Genomic DNA, 17106 nt, shown 5'->3' on the forward strand with positions numbered 1-17106 from the left:
AAACCAGGTAACTGAAATAACACACCATAGAAGACCATTTAGAGGTATAACAAACTCCAAGTACCCTGGGGAAATTAGTATTATTTTTGCTGATAAATTGTTATTAATGTTCAGAAAAGGGCAAGTAAGATTACACATATGATTCCCCAGTTGTCAATTCTTCTTTTGTTTTTTGCCTTCAGTATTGAACTTGCATTCACTTTTATTATACATTGAAGCACATAAGAGTCATAAAAATTCACATTTATATAACAATTGGAACTTTATACATACTTCCCATGCAACTACAAACATTGTTGTTCAGTCATTTCAATTTCTCCAACTTTCTATGAAACCATTTGTAATTTTCTTGGTAAAATACTGGAATCATTTGCCAATTCCTTTTGCTCATTTCATAGATAAGGAAACTGCAGCAAGTAGAGTTATATCACTTGCCCAGGGTCACACAGCTATTGAGTGTCTGAGGCTAGATTGGAACTCAGGAAAGGTGTATTCTTGAATCCAGACCCAATGTTCTGTCCACTGCCATCAAATTGCCCACTACAAGCATGACCCAACTCAATTTTTAGATGAGACAACTGAAGATGAGACTTAAAGTGACTTGCTTTTCTAAAATTGTAAGAGAAGCTAATAAATTTTAATGTTTGCAAAGCCCTTTATGCATAATATTTCAAGTCATATGTACATTATTCAAGTAATACATTTAAAATATACATATATTTAAAATGTATAACTTTTTCATAGTCTCCTAGTTAATATGCATCTGGCTGACTTAGGTTGGAGCTCAGGTCTTCCAAGTCAGAACTCTGTCCCCTAGAACTTAACTTTGTCAATATGGTGCCTTAACACAAGAAAATAATTCTGGTAGGAATGGCTTCTTTGGGAATCAGTCAGTTCTGTGGGGGTGGTTTGGCCACAACAAACTGAACTGGGCAGTGAGTAGTGAGTGGGTGAGAAGCTAATAGTTCCAGACATTTTCTGCAGTGTCATGGATTGAATTCTAAAGCATTCCATTCAAATTCTCTTTCTTGTTCACCATGGCATCATGTGTTTATCACTAGTTCTTACCAGTCAGTCAATCAACAAGCATTTGTTCAGTGCTTGCTATGTATGAGGTGTTGTTGATCTTTGCCTTCCTCAACTGTGAAGTGGGAATAATAATATACATTTCACAGTTCTTTCTTTCTCTCCAGACCAGTGATTTCATGAGAATAGGGATCTCCCATTATAGCAGATGCTAATGACCAACTCTACTGAACCATGTCATTTGAGAAAAGTCCTTGGGGCCTTGTTTGATGACTGTGCCCATGAGTCCACAGCTGGTTTCTGTCTGTGCCAGGATTGAAACCTCAGTCTTCTTTACTCCTCTGCTAGACTTCTCTTCACAATATAAAAATTGTATGGTTCAAAAGAGAAGATGGATTCAAGGATCCAAGACAATTCCAAAAGACTCATGATGTAAAATGCTATTCACCTCCAGAGAAAGAACTGATGGAGTCTGAATGTAAATCAAAGCATATTATTTTTCACATTATTTACTTCTTTTGTTCTCTATCTACTTTAACAACATGACCTAAAATGGAAATGTTTTTCTTGATTGAACATGTATAACATGCTGACCATGTTAGGGAGGAGGGAAGTGAGGAAAGGAAAGGAAAAATGTGGAAATCAAATTTTTTAAAAAATGTTTAAAACTGTATTTATAAGAAATTGGGGGAAATATTTTAAAAATTGAAATATGTATATAAAGTATCTTATAAACATTAAATTATTATGCAAATTTAATAATTATTGTTATGACAAGTAGAAGAGGAGTTCCATGGAAAGAGAAGGGAAGAGGATCCAGGACAATGAAAAGGAAGAGGACAAAGAGGTAAAGATGATAAGAACTCACCAGAGCGTTTCATGAAAACAAAAACACATAATTATCATAAGATTTTGATAAAAAAAGGAAAGAGTTGCCCATTCAGCCTTATATTTTTTTCTTCATTTAAAAGTATCCTTGAATTTTAATTTAGTATGTTTTAGTGCAGATGTTATTTGATAATAACACATTGTGCTTTTCAATTTACTTAGGTTGTTTAAAAACAGATATCAGAAAACCATCTGTTTGCCTTTCTACATAATCTGTCCTCAGGGCATGAACTAAGGGATTCATTTTTTAAAAGATCTAGTGACTTTTCTCATTAACTTAGAAATAACTAAAAGTTAAATTTGAACTGTCTTATAATTAAAATTTGCCAGATATTCCCTGTAAAAATAGAAAATAATTTTTTTCCTTTATATTTTATATTCATGGGGTTTTTTTGAGGCTCAATTCCAAAGTCTACCATTGATAGTGTTATTAAGAAATTCTCTTACTTTTCTAGACCCCACTTTCCTCTTTAATCAAAATGAGAAAGTTAGACTAGAACATTGACAAGGGCCATGCCGGATCTTCATCTTCAGTCTATTGAGCATTGTCCATATGACATCAGAAATGAGAAATATAGATCTGTGAAGTAACTGAAATAAGAAATAGTGTACACTGTAAAATAGGACAGCTATAGGGCACCATGGATGGAGTTTGAGGACCTGGAGTCAGAAGACTCATCTTCCTGAATTCAAATCTGGCCTCAAACATTTACTAACTATGTGATCCTGGGCAAGTCAGCTCATCCTGTTTGCCTCCCTTTCATCATATGTAAAATGAGCTGGAGAAAGAAAAGGCAAACTACTTTGGTATCCCTGCTAAGAAAACCTTGAATGGTGTCTTGAAGAGTCAGACAGATGCAATTGAAAAATGACTCACCAACTTAACAACATTCTAATGGCTGTTACCAAATAGAATTTTGTTATGAAAAAAAGATGCCTGAGCAGAGGTCAATGGCCTAGCCACATCAAGTAATATTTGGAGAACAATATGCTTTGGCAATAGAACTTAAGAGATCCCTTGAAATCTTTTATAGGTTCTAAAATGATTGGGGCAGGGATGGGGGAAAAGCACAAGGGCTTTCAATGAATTTTCAGGAATTTTTCATCAAGTTCTCCAAACTGGGATGAGAACTGGGCTAGAAACTGAATTAAAGGTTTCTTAGGTTCCTTATTGTCTTAGACAAAGAGAAACCACTTCAAAGGTGACAATGACAAAGTCAAGCCCTTTCTCTGGCTAAGGAGAGCATTATGGTTTACATTCATTACAATATTTAATGAAATCCCTCTAGGGACCATTTTTTTTTTTGCTAAATTTTCTATTAACACAATTTTGTAATATGCAATTTTTGAAAACAAAAATGAATTAAGGTTCATCAATGTGTCTTTATATAAGAAGAGAGATACTTCAGTTTTTCAGATTTAGAGCTAGAAGTAGGCTTGAGGATCAACTAATCTAACCCCTTAGTTTCATGGGTGAGGAAATAGTAACTGAAAGGCCTGAAATACTTTGCCAAGAGTCAAAAAAGTTGTCAGTGTCAGAGGCAAGATATAAATTCAAGATCTCTGCCTGCAAAATGATTGTTCTTTCTACTTAATCACATAATCTTGCCTTCTTCTCTGTTTCATTCTCCTTGCTAGGTTTAAAACTAAGTTGGCATGTAAAATAGAAAATTAGCTTTGGAGTTAACAAACTTTCCTTTTATCCCATTCTGTCTTTGTGACCCTAGACTTATCACATAAATTCTCAGTCTTCTGAGCAACTCTTTGCATAGGTAGAGGGAGTACCCTCAGTAGAAGTTTGGCATATCAATAAAATCATTTTTCAGAATACCACCACCAAAAGCTAACAAAAATATTATCACCATCACCAACAAACAACAATAATGATAACAAAACAGGAATGACAAGTCTAGAGATACAACTAAGATGAGTGGTCCCAAGGATGTTCAAGGATGAACTGGGAGAAAGACAATGAATAGGGGGAAAATGGAAAAGACCTAAATATATTTTTAATAACTAATACATTTCCCCTTCAAAAGCAACAGGACTACAACATTTTTATGTTAACACCATGATCCTTAATTCTGTGTTAGAAAATACAGGTGGTGTTAAAGAAACAGATGACAGCAACAACAACACAAAGATGGGAAAAACATTCAGAAAAGTTTGAAAATACTAAACAAATGTCCATGAAGCAAATCATAAAATGTTGAGAATTTTGAGGAATTGATTCTGAAGATATCTGAATGTGAGAGGATGACAAGATCCTGCTCTATCAAAATCTAACCTTGCTGAGGGGAGAGGTTTGTGTGTGGGAAAAGTGTGTTTGTGTGTGTGTGTGTGTGTGTGTGTGTGTGTGTGTGTATGTGTGAATAGTTGGTCCAAACTCTTTAGGAGGATTATGGATTTCATTTCAAAAACAGCAGAGTTCCAGGGCTTGATTTTTATCCGCCACTAAGAGAATCTGGAGTATCTTATCATCTCCTGGAGATCATTATTTGATTTGGACTCTGTTCTGAACAATTTCCTGGAAGTAACATATAATTTTGGTAAGCCAATTGCTTTTTTTAATCTGGAAGCTTATAAGATTTTAACATATACACAGGTGATACCTAGTTGTAGTACAAGCTATAAGAAGAAATTATGCATTACTGAATCACTCTTCTTGTAGTCAACAAACTAGAATGAAATAAATTCGGTACTCCTCAAATTGGGAAGCAATAAATAATTTATGGTACATGAATGCTATAATAAACATTGAATATGGACAAGCATAGGAAAACATAGGAGTTGATGTAAACAAAACAGGAATATATTACATACAATGACAACAATGTAAATGGAAGCATAAAATCAAAACAATTGAAACTGAATACTGTAAAACTATAAGATCAGGCATGACCCTAAAGAAAAATTATATATTTTTTCATTTGTTGGTAAAATTTTGCTGATTTCCCACCTCATTTTTCTTCTTCATTATAAAGAATGATGACTTTATGGAAGGCAAGAGAAAAAGAGTACCTTGGGAAATGTAGGTAAGATAAAAACAAAACAATCAATATATTATAATATTAAAACAAGAAATACAATGAGTTCTGTTTTTCTCTATGCTTTCCAGTCATATGTACAAGTATCATTTGCTATAGACTATAGTTGCCTCCAAATTTAGTTTTCATGCCATAATTGAAGATATACAAGATAAGTATATATATATATATATATATATATATATATATATATATATATATATATATATAATATCCTTTTGTATGTTTGTTATAACGTACATCCATCTACCTACAATATGTTTATATTGGGTAATATATGTATATACATCTATATATTATTTAATATATCTTCATAAAATTTTGGTAATTGGAAAATAGTCTTCTGGGTCAGTAGTTATTTATATTTTCTCAGTCGTATTTGCTTGATAATAATAAAAGTCCAAAGATTTTGAAGATTTTGGGTATCTTCTTCTCTTTAATTTATCTTTGTAATCAATGCCTTGAAACAGTCAACATTTTGAAGATAGATGCAGATAATAGATAATGAGGTGAGTTCAGAATTAAACAGGAGGAGAGTGATCTGGACTGGATTGTCTTTGAGAAATTATGCAATTCTGTTAACTGCCCCAAGCTTCTCCCTAAAAGTCCCATCTTTTAAACATCTTCCAGATGATGTTGTATGACTGTGAGTCATGGAATGCTGCATTCTCTGAATATTTAAAGATGTCTATCACCCAAAGGACAATGGAGAGGCATATGGTAGTTGTGAGTAGGCTATAACATTTCCAATGCTAGTATCATTAAAAATGGCATAAATGATGTTCTTCCAGAAATGTTCCTCAAGAAAATCAGAAAAGACAGTGTAACAACATGTAGTGAGATTAGGAATAAACTACTGTATCTGTACTAGTGGTGTTTAGATATTTTTTATTAATTTATTTATTTTCATCCATATGCACATGTATATTTCCAAGTTACAAAATTTCCCTTCACCCTCCCTTCCCACCCCTCTCCCCTCAGCAAGGAACAGTCAGGTTAGCATTTTACATGCTTTGATAAATATGTTTACAAATTATTAACTTTTGGTATGAGGAATTAGGATTAAGGGAAAGAGATACATAAGAGATAATTTTTATAAAATCTTCATCAGATTCTGAAAGGTTGCTTTTTTCTGTATGTTTTGGTTTAATTTGTTTTTCTTCCTCTGGATGGGGGTAATGCAGTCTATAATCAGTCAAATATAGTTGCCCTATTTTTCTGGACTCCTGAGAGGAACTACTTCGATCAAGTTTGTTCATCTCATAACATTATTATTTATGTGTACATTGTTCTCTTAGTTCCACTTCCTTTGTTCAGCACCAGAATCATAAGTTATTCCATGCTTCTCTAGAGTCTGACCATTTTTGGTTTCTAACAGAACAATAGTATTCCATAGTATTCATGTACCATAACTTGTTTAGCCATTCCCCAATTTATGGGCATCCCCTCAATTTCTAATTCTTTGTCACTGCAAAAAGAGCTGTAATAAATATTTTGAACATGTAGGACTTTTCCCATTTTTAATAATTTCTTCTGCATATAAACTTATATGGAATTGCTGGATCACAGGGTATGAACTATTTTATTGCTCTTTGGGCATAGTTCCATATGGCTCTCTGGAAAGACTGGATCCATTGATAACTCCATCAGGAATGCATCAATGTCCCAATGTCCCATCTCCAACATTGATCTTATCTTGGCTAATCTAATAGGTGTGAGATGATGCTTCATTATTGTTTTAATTTGTATTTCTCTAATCAATAGTGATTTGGAGCATTTTTCCATATGTTTATATATAGCTTTAATTTCTTCATTTGAAAACTGTCTATTCAATATCTTTGATGTTTACATATTGTTAAGAACAAACCCTCTGCTCATTAAGATTATGCCATCTCATTACTTTTGTGATAAACTGTCTGATGGAACCACATGTAAATAGAGTCAAAGATAGGGGCTTTGTCTATATTTCATTATGTTCCATTTCTGAAAATTACATATTTTAATTCTGTCAGCCATCTTATAATATCATGGTCCCACCTTAGGAGGAGAGAAATAAGAAATATGAGTATATGCATCTGTAATCAATTAGAAAACAATTCATAGAACATAAGATCACATTTTTATAGCCCAGAGGGAACTTAGAGATTATTGAGTACAACATGAGAATAGTAGTATGTCTTTAAAGAGCCCCATTTTGTCTATAGAGACAGAATGCTATATAAATAGAACTAATTCTAGGCACCAGGAAAGTGAACTTAAAGTTGAGGACATGACTGTCTCTGATATTCATTTGGTAAGTGAGCATGAACAAATTGCTTAGCCACTCTGAGATTTTGTATCTTCATCTATAAAATTATGTAGTTAATTTTATTTACACTTTATCAGCAAAGAATTGTCATGAGAATTATTTGCTTACTGTACTTTTTCAATATATATATATATATATATATTGTTTTATATGCATAATACATGTGTTTATGTGTGTGATCTATTTATCATCAATTCAACCATTATCAATAATAAAGAGTTTAAAGTAGATCCTCTTCTCCATTTTCTAGATAGCTGGAATTATTAGAAAACCAGAAGAATAATAGTAATTCTATAAAGACAAACAATAATATGATAAATACTTTTATCATACATTATTAAAGCAATACATATTACCCAGCTCCTGAGCAAGGAATGACAGATTTAGGGTACAAAAGCTTATTATTTTTATATCATCTATCTATCTATCTATCTATCTATCTATCATCTTTCTTTCTATCTACCATCTATCTATCTATCATCTATCTATCTATGTGTGTATATATATGTCTATGCATATATGCTCATATATACATGTGTATGTATTATGCATTTGCATTGTGGACTTTTGCACGTATGTATACTCATACCTATATCTATACATTAAAACATACAAATATGAATATGTACTATATGCTGCATGTATATATAGTGTGTGCAATATACATATATATTATATATAATAAATATTTGCAAAAACCAGTCAAGGGATTTGCTTTGTTTAACTGTACATTTAAAAGTCAAGGAATTTGCTTTTCCCCCCCAATGAGGTAGGATATGAGAGGGAGGAAAAAAAATGTATATCTCTTCATTCAAACCTAATAAAAATAGATGGGATATACTACAGGGTGAATTGCTACATATGTTTCCAGTTGGGGTTTTATTACTAGTTTTCCTTAATTGTTTTATTTTGGTACAAGGGACTTCATATGGAATGGACTAATCCATAAATGCTTGTAATATAATAGGAATATATATATATATATATATATATATATATTAATAAATTTTAAACCTAATGGAGAGAGAGAGAACATAGGAAAAGAGAGAAACAGAAAGAATTTTGGAGGTTTTGGGATCACTGAGCCACTCTGTTCCCCTATATTTTAATTTCTACTGGAACATTCAAGACAACTTCAGTGTCCTCAGAAACACATTTAAAGTCCTGAGTCCACAACTCAACCACTGTGGTAGTTGACTTATTCATGCTTGACTCTGTGACCAATTGTTTTGGTAAAGGTACTGAAGTAGTTTACCATTTCCTTCTCCAGTTCATTTACTTATGCAGAAACAGAGGCAAAAAAGGTTAAGTGACTTGTCCAGTGTCACACAGCTAGTAAATATCTATTTTGAACTCATGAAGATGAATCTTACTGACTTCAGAACCAGGGCTCTATACCTTCTGGTAAACCATCTGTGGGAGGCAGTCTTTCAATGAACAAACAAGTAAAACAAAGAATCTGTGCTCCCTATTCAGTTATTTAAGAATCTTTGCAGATTCTAATAATTGCTGGCCATAGCTAACACCTGAGTATGAAATGAGTTCTTCTGGTTACTTCCTTGACCAGTAAATGGAGAAGTAGTGGAACAGAAAGTGGCCTTCTGCAGCATGTCCCAATGCATCGACTTTCCTCATAAGCTAAAAGAATGAACAAAGATATTCTTATTCTTACCTTTAATACCCTTCTAATGTTGTGGTCTTTGGTGTGAGTATGGGATTGAGGGACATTGGCATAGGAAGGAACAGGGAAGGGAGGAAGTTGTCTAAAAGATAACATTTAATTTTGTGCAGCTGTACAGAAATATCTTTTTTTTAAATCTCCATTTACCTTTAACATGCAGAATTGAATTTGAGATCATTGTTTTTCATTTCTTTGTTTCATTTCTTTGTCCGTGACTGTAGGATCAGAGATATTGAAAGTAAATTGGCATGTTTATAGAAAGACAGAAATGAAACAGAAGTATAATAGCTGATTTATTCTTCATTATCACATTTAGATTTCTTCTAGCACCCAAGTAACCTAACCTTTCCCCTCCCTCCATTTTCTTTCCAAAATGCCTATATTGATTATTTTATCTGACCTCTTCTCAGATGATTCACTGAGAATATAATGAAAAAATTGGTTATGGATGTTATGTGGACTTGAGCCCAAATTGTTTTGTAGTCCACTCAGTGGAGAATGATGTTATCCCTAATCTTAGATATGACGGAGGGAATTTCTTACTCAGCTACCAGTGGAGCTGTGTCTAGTTCTGGGCACATCATTTGGAAAAGCAAATTGAGAAGCTAGAGAGCATCCACATACTATCAACTTGGTTGGTGAGGAGACTTCCAAAAATTAAAAGTGGATTGGTTTTGTTTGGAGAAGAAATGAGTTGAAGTGGCACAAGATAAATGTCTCTAAACATTCAAAAACTTGTAACGTGGAAGAAGGATCAGCCTAATTCAGTTTGGCAGAAGACAGTTTTACAAGAAAAAGAGGTAGGAAGTACAGAGAGGTCAATTTTGGCTCTACATAAGAAGCAACTTCTTAATAATTAGAACTCTTCTGTAATAGCATAGGCTGTCGTATGACTTGATGAATTCCTTTCCAATGAAGATGTTTAAAATCTCCAGCTAGATGATCTCCTGCCTGGAATGCTGTAGAAAGGATTATACATGAAATTAATATCATTATTAATTGCATTAATAAAAACAATAACTAATATTTATATATTGCTTACCATGTGTCAATCACTGTATGGTTTTATAATTACAATTACTATTTCATTTTGTCCTCTACAGCAATCCTAGAAAATTGATGCTACTATTATCTCCATTTTACAAATAAGGAAATTGAGGCAAGCAGGAGTTCAATGACCTATCTGCAGTTGCAGAGCTGATAAATGTCAGTGGTTAGATTTGAACTCAGTCTTCCTGACTCTAGATCTAGAGTTCTATCTATTGTATCACCTAACTCCCCAAAACTTTGTGTCTTAGTTCATTTGAGATGGTGACTGGCAGCAAGATAACCCACATCCTATTCCAATCATTGGATGATATGTTGTGGATAGAGAGTTGACTTTGAAGACAGAAAGCCCTGGATCTCATCTCTAACACATACTGATTATTTAACTCAAAAGAAATGTGAGATATACAAATTCAGATCCATTTCCACTTCAAATATGTACATGGACTGTTTGTGCCTGACCTGTGGTAGGGTATTCCATGTTTATATTGGTCTTATCAGTCACAGTCAAAAATGTTGTTTGACTTCAACACAGTGATGTCAGTTTGGTCCTCTTCAAGAAGGAAGAATAACATCATGCCATGTGACCTGGGATAAGACTTTCCCTTTCAGACTCCAAATTTTAAATCAAAGAATTGATGCTAATCTGTGTTGGTAAGAGTGCATTCATTGGCAGTTCCCTATGCCAATGAAAGCACACATGCACCCACACATACTTACACATGCATGAAAAATATTTTAATGTTCCATAGTTCATAAGAAATTTTCAAAAGTGATGATATAATTTGAATTAGTGCTACATGTTTCCAATGAAATAGAACTAATGAGATTTTATATAATTATAAATTTGAATAATTTAAATTCAACCACATGTGACCACTTTAAGGAATTCTTTATTCACTAATTGCAGCTTTATAGGAACAGTAACTTTGCATTTTGTTATACCTTGGATCATATTAAGGAGATAGGAGGAAAAGAAAGTACTGAATTGTGTCTGAATTGTGTCTCAATGAAAGAATGGAACCTAGGTTCTTTGATTATTCTGGTCCCCAGTATAGCTCCTTCCAACTGAATTCTTCAAATTCTAAAATTGATCTATTTCCTATCTTTCTTCTTCCAGTTTACACAATAATAAATTATTGCTTAATGACAAAACATCATCAATTCTAATTCCACCATTTTTGTTCTAAACAATTCAGGCTTTACATCATTACTTGTAGTTCCTGAAAATAATTTTCATAAAGAAGTTGAATAGATGGTCCTTTTAGTGGCATAAGAGACCACATCAAAGTCTTGTATACCAAAGAATGCCACAAAAGTGGGGACACAACTTAGATCCGTCAACCTCTGTGCAATAGATCTGTAGTATTCATCCTCAGCTCCTGGAAATTCTACCCAGAGAGAAGATAACTCATGTTCCTCATGTCACAATTTGTTCCTAACCTCCTGCCTTCATCTGAGAATTGATGTGAGTTATATCATAATCTCATTTGCCAGTATTTTTATATGATCCAGTCTTCCATTGAAGCTCTAAGATCTTTCCTTTGAGAGGAATAGAGTAGACTGGTTCTACAATATTCTGATGTAGGCCATTATATCATTAGAGAAGCTACTCATTCCATACTCCAGAGGGAAGGAGAGTTTACTGAGGATCAGGCTTGCCTTTATTAAAGTAGAATGTCATTTGAAGAAAAGTGGTAATGGGCCATTGTTTTTACCTGATCCTTTGGTAACTATCTCAAATGGAGTCATGAAAAGTAGACATGACTGAAAATTACTGAACAGTAACAACAACAATATGAATAGCTACTTCAAAGGCAAAAAGGACTTGTGGGGGATGTGGAAATGGAAGTAGGTGGCTAGGAAATGAAGAAAGAGTTAATTTTTTCCCCTGATCACAAGCTGGGGAAATTTCTCCTTGTTATTGGTCTTTCACTTCTCAAGACTGATTTCTCTAAGCTTATTTTCCTTGTTTGATTATAACATTTAGTAATAGATGTGTATTGTGGAGTAAAATTGTGTTATATTTCCTCTTCTTCTCAGAAAATCCCATCTTCATTGCTATATGGATTTCCAGGATGTTTGAAAGAACATTACTATAAAGGATATTTTTAAAAGATGCTGAGTTTTACCATGTAAACCATACTTCTTTTCTTTCAGAGAAAAACTCATTGACCAGAAAATGGACACGTAAGTCCTCTTCCACAAAGTATGGATGATTCAGCAAAACCCATTTCTGGTAGTCAAAAAGTATCTCAAAACAGACATGTAGTGGAGCAATTGTGTATTATCATTTGAAGGAGAATATATTATCATTAATTATAGGAGATTAATGGGACTGGATAGAAGAATTAATAGAAAGAAGGCAAAACAGAAAATAGGATAAAGAACAACATATCAGAATCTAAGAATGAAGAAATGTTTTGTTTTTAAGAGCAATGATTGCAGATTTTATTACTGTTTTTTCAGCATTGAAAAAGAGGAATTAGATTTGGCTAACAGTGATCCAGATTGAATTATCTTTTCTCTTAAAGCTTTACCTTTATGATACCAAGTATCTTAGAACATTTTACATTCTTAAAATTTCGACTCCTATGCCATTTTTTGGAAGTCTTTCATCTTCTCTCTGATTTTAGTGTTCATTCCAATTTCCTGAAATGATAGTGCATATACTATCCATGTCTTAGAGCTCCTCAACAAAATATAAGCTCCTTGAGGGCAAGTACTGTTTTTAATTTTATGTTTGTATCCAACAGAGTGCCTTACACAGAGGAAGTTTATCATAAATGCTTAATAGATCTGATTAGTGTGGATATGATGGTGTGAATTTAATTATTGGTTTCCAAATGTGTATTTAGGTAACGAATTTCTGAATAAAATAAATATCATACACTATTTCCAAGAGATTGGGGAATTATCTCAATCCTTATCTTTCATAGAATAATCCCCTTAATTTTTAATATTTAATTTAAAAATTTTTGAATTGAAATACTAAAAAAAGACCAATAGCAATGTAAACAGAATGTTAAAAATAGAAAATTATAAACTTTTTCACTACTTGGTTTTTAAGTATATAATACATTGCACAAGTAATTTTCAAAATTGTTCTACTTGTTCATGTCTCCTCCTGAACATTGTTACATTGTTCTCTGTGTATTTAAATGACTCTATCTTTTTCCTTTTGGTCTCTCTCTCTCTCTCTCTCTCTCTCTCTCTCTCTCTCTCTCCTCCAATTAACTGAGAGAAAGAAAAGGGAAAAATTCTTTTTAAATGAATAATCATCATCAAGCAAAATTAATCTACAAAATGATCATATCCAGAAATGTGTCTCTTTCTGCACTTTATGCCCTTCATCTCTCTGTCCAAAGATAATGATTTTCAGCATACCTCCTTTGGAGACATGTTATTCAATTGTGTTGATCAGAGTTCTTAGGTTTTTTCAAAGTTGTTTTCCTTTAACACTTTTTAAAATAAAAAAAAATGTTTGGAAAAGGTAACTTCTAGAGTGTAGTAACTTCATTCTTCTCTACCCTCCAACTCCCAGTCAACCTTGCCAAGAATTACTTGTCTAAGATTTCAGTAAATTCAAATCAGTGTGTGATTTGGGAGTAATGCCCCTGTGGTCAAGTTTTCTGCCATATCTTACTGGTTGGGAGTGCTAATGGGAAGAGAATAGGAACCAGATCCTAAACTCTGAAGCATTATGCTTGTTGTTTCTTCTTCTCTCAGACTCATCTCTCCCAAGAGCCTTTTTGAGGAATTTAACTATGCCCTTAAGCAGGTCATTTACATGTGGAAGAAATGACTGGTCTGAGTATGTATTAACTGACAGGCCTGACCTGCCTTGGCTTAAAAACGTAACAGAATTTATTTTCCTCACTGTAAATGTTCATGCTACATTATTAACCCATTGACACCCTCCCCATGCTATTGAACACATTGAACAATCAAAGCAACTCTTACACTGGAATAGCAAAACATATTAAAATCTTTAAATATATATATATATATATATATATATACATATGTATATATATTTTATTGGAAATCAGTTTTGATATAATGGATTTTCTTTTTAATTCTATGTATTTTATGCTTTGAATAACTTTATCCTGAAAGAGAATCCTTAGCTTTCATCAGACTACCAAAGGAGGATTTGACACAAAAAAAGTTTAAAAGCCACTGCCTTGGGTGTGGCTAGGTGGTGCAGGGGATATAGCACTGGGCCTGGAGTCAGGGGTACCTGAGTTCAAATCCAACCTCAGACACTTAATAATTACCTAGCTGTGTGGCCTTGGGCAAGCCACTTAACCCCATTGCCTTGCAAAAAACCTATTAAAAAAAAAGAAAAAAGCCACTCACTTAAATTTTGTATAAAATCTTCTACAAGTGTCAGAGAATATTAGAGCTGTGAAAAAATGTTAGAGCTCAATAATTGCTTAGTTTTCAACCCCTCTTTTATCTATCAATTGACTAATTTGGCCAACTGGATCACCTGCCCATGACATAAGATCATAGATCTCTCTGAAAAGAATTTCAGACTATTTAGCTTAACCTTCTCATTTTCTCAGATAAAGAAACTGAGTCCTAGATATGTTAAGTGATTTGTTCAATGTGAAAGAGAAAGGATTCTAACCCAGTTCCAGTGACTCTAGAGTTAGTACTCTTTCCCTGTGACACAATTCTTCCTATTTTTTGGCAATTACCCTTCTTGATTTGGGCTTCTAGCCTGAATTCATCATATGTTGTGCATATATTTTGAGAGGAATGGATAAAAGAGTTTAAACTAAACATTTCTTTTTAAATGTTTGGACAAAACTCACCTAATATGACTCTCAATTCCTGCTGGAATTATCATGTTTCAAACTGAAGAGTTCAAATAATTTATAAATGATTTGAAAGGAAGTAGAATAGGATGATATATATTTACAAAATATCAGAGCAAAGGGAGAAAGTACTGTTTAAAGTCATTTTCCTTTTGCAATTAAGAACCTGAAGAGTTGCCTGTTGTATGACACCTTTTGTTACAGGAAGTAAAGTCTTCAGTTTTAGCAAATAACCCAGAAAAGTGACCAAATAGTCACACAGTAGAAATATTGATGTATGAGTCTGTGACATTAAAAAATTAAATGGTCGTTTTTATCATTATGATTTGGAGCATAGGTTTTTATTTGCCAATGATACTCAACACTCTAAAGTGTCTAAATGGGTCATTTTGAGTTTCCTATTTGAGATAAGGAGGCATGGTAAGTGAATATATCAACCTTTTACTTTCAGAGAACACATATGCTAGCCATAACAAAACTCATCAGGTTGCCTGGATCCTGACTGTTGTGAGGCCCACAGACATTCTCCAGGGACATTTAGGACAGGAACATTCAGCATATATGCTAAAGGTCAGAACTGCTTGGCTGTTCTGCTCAGAGAAAGGGTTATCTTTATTGTTGAAGTCACATCCTTCTGACCTTGAGCCACCTACTCTGTTTGGATGCCAATCTAGTGTACAGAGATCTTATCAAAGCTCTTTCCTGCAAAACACTGTGTGTACATCTGGAGTTCAGTGGCTGTTTGGTTTTTATAATAACAGTAAACATGGGATTCAACCTGCAGAAAAGCAACAGGTAATGTCATGACTCCCCATAGAGAACATATCCTTCCTGATGGCCTCAAGGCAGTGGACTTTGCCTAGGCTTTAAAGACCCATCTGACTCTTGTCCTATCCTTAGTTATCTATGATTCATAGCATTGTTTGGCCTCAGGAGTATTATCCAATACATGAGAGTGATGGTAGCATTTTTCATTGATTGAATCTATAGTGTTATAAAGATTCATGAGTTAATATTACTAAAAGAATATTTGGAATGCCCTATATAAGCACCAATTTTATTCGGGTTTTCATGGCTTTTGATTCTCCTAAAGTCCTAGAGTTGAATCTTATCAGGAAATTGAATTCATTGGCCATCTTGGCTGCTCACTTGGGTGAAGTAGATTATATTTTGAATGTGGATTTGAAAATGAGAATGCCCCAGAAAGGGACAAGAAGAGCAGGAGAAAAAAATAGCTATCTAGGAACAGTAGAAGAGATGTGGTATAGTTGATAGTAAGCTCAAGTTGTAACTAGGAAGACATAAATTCAAATCCTACTTTAAAAGCCAAGTAACTATGGAGAAATCACTTGCTTAACTACTTTGTCCCTCAGTTTTCTCAAGTTTAAAATGGGTGGGGGGAGTCATGACATTACCTATTGCTTTTCAGCAGTTTCAATCCTATGTTTACTGTCAATGTAAAACCAAGCAGTCACTGAACTCCAGATATATACAGTGCTTTGTAGGAAAGAGTTGTGATAAGATCTCTGTACACTAGAATGGCATCCAAACAGAGTAGATGACTCAAGGTCATACGGATGTGACTTCAATAATAAAGATAATCTTTCCTCTGAGCAGAACAGCCAAACAATTCTAACATTTTGCATATATGTTGAATGTTTCTGTCATAAATGTCCCTAGAGAATGTCTGTGGCCTCATATCAGCACATTTTAAATTTGTGCTCCTATGAATATATGTGGATGATAAGTTCCTTTTACAAAGACAATAAGTCATTTTATTTGAATCTCATACTTGGAGTTCACATCATAAGAACTGTAGCAAATGAAGAATTGTTCTTTGATTATTGAAGAGAAGAATGAAAGCAAAAAATTGGCAGAGAGAAGTTCAAAAATAAAACTTCCCTTGCTATAGTTTTGTAACACTGGGTACAGGAATTCAAAGGTCACATTCCATTTTTTCCCATTGAAAAAGGAGTTCTGTGCAGATGCTTATTACAGCAGAGCACCCTACAGCTGGAGCACAGTCAGACACTCAGCATTGTTGCCTACCTGCCCGACTCAGCTAGTAGCAACCCCCCAGTAAATTGATTTAAGTAGGGATTTCTGTTCTTACTTTTAAAAGTCATAAACTTTAAAATGTGCCTCATGGGAAAGCTTTCCTAAATTCCTTCCAGGTTTAATGAGCTCCATTCTATAGCCAAGGTTTGCCAGTAGTTTGGAAAATGCTTTAAGGAGAAGTCCTTGACCTTTTTGTATATGTGCTTATGTCTTAGACCCTTTTTG

The 17106-nt window shown here is 33.7% G+C and overlaps 1 long non-coding RNA gene across 29 annotated transcripts in view; it reads left to right on the top strand.

The window, feature by feature from the left end:
• Window positions 1-17106, top strand: part of LOC141502865 (uncharacterized) — a 788683-nt gene that overhangs the window by 512300 nt on the left and 259277 nt on the right. The window contains exon 4 of one of the 29 annotated variants that reach the window (XR_012472708.1): window positions 1808-13224. The exons of the other annotated variants lie outside the window; for them this stretch is intronic. This is a non-coding gene — a long non-coding RNA (uncharacterized LOC141502865). Of the gene's footprint in view, window positions 1-1807; window positions 13225-17106 lie in introns of those variants that run through there. 29 annotated transcript variants of the gene reach the window in all.

The sequence above is a fragment of the Macrotis lagotis genome, chromosome X (assembly GCF_037893015.1).
Source record: "Macrotis lagotis isolate mMagLag1 chromosome X, bilby.v1.9.chrom.fasta, whole genome shotgun sequence".
Taxonomy (NCBI): Eukaryota; Metazoa; Chordata; class Mammalia; order Peramelemorphia; family Peramelidae; genus Macrotis; species Macrotis lagotis.